This window comes from Lissotriton helveticus, chromosome 2_1 (genome assembly GCF_964261635.1).
Source record: "Lissotriton helveticus chromosome 2_1, aLisHel1.1, whole genome shotgun sequence".
Lineage (NCBI taxonomy): Eukaryota > Metazoa > Chordata > Amphibia > Caudata > Salamandridae > Lissotriton > Lissotriton helveticus.
Window position 1 is genome coordinate 49164742 of NC_136059.1, and position 425 is coordinate 49165166.

The following is a 425-nucleotide window of genomic DNA, read 5'->3' on the forward strand; positions in this document are numbered from 1 at the left end:
AAGGAAGCAGCACCCTCCTGTGGTCGGAAGCTGCATAGATTAAAAAAATGAAGCAGTGCCCCCAGTGGTCTCAAGCTGCAAAGATAAATAAATGAAGCAGCGCCCGTTTGTGGTCGGAAGCTGTATAGATAAATAAATGAAGCAGCGCCCTCCAGTGGTCACAAGCTACATAGATAAATAAATGGAGCAGCGCCCTCCAGTGGTCTCAAGCTGCAAAGATAAATAAATGGAGCAGCTCCCTCCAGTGGCCTCAAGCTACATAGATAAATAAAGGAAGCAGCGCCCTCCAGTGGTCTCAAGCTACGTAGCTAAATAAAGGAGGAAGCAGCACACTCCAGTGGTCTCAAGCTGTATAGATAAATAAATGAAGCAGCGCCCTCCAGTGGTCTCAAGCTACGTAGCTAAATAAAGGAAGCAGCACCCTC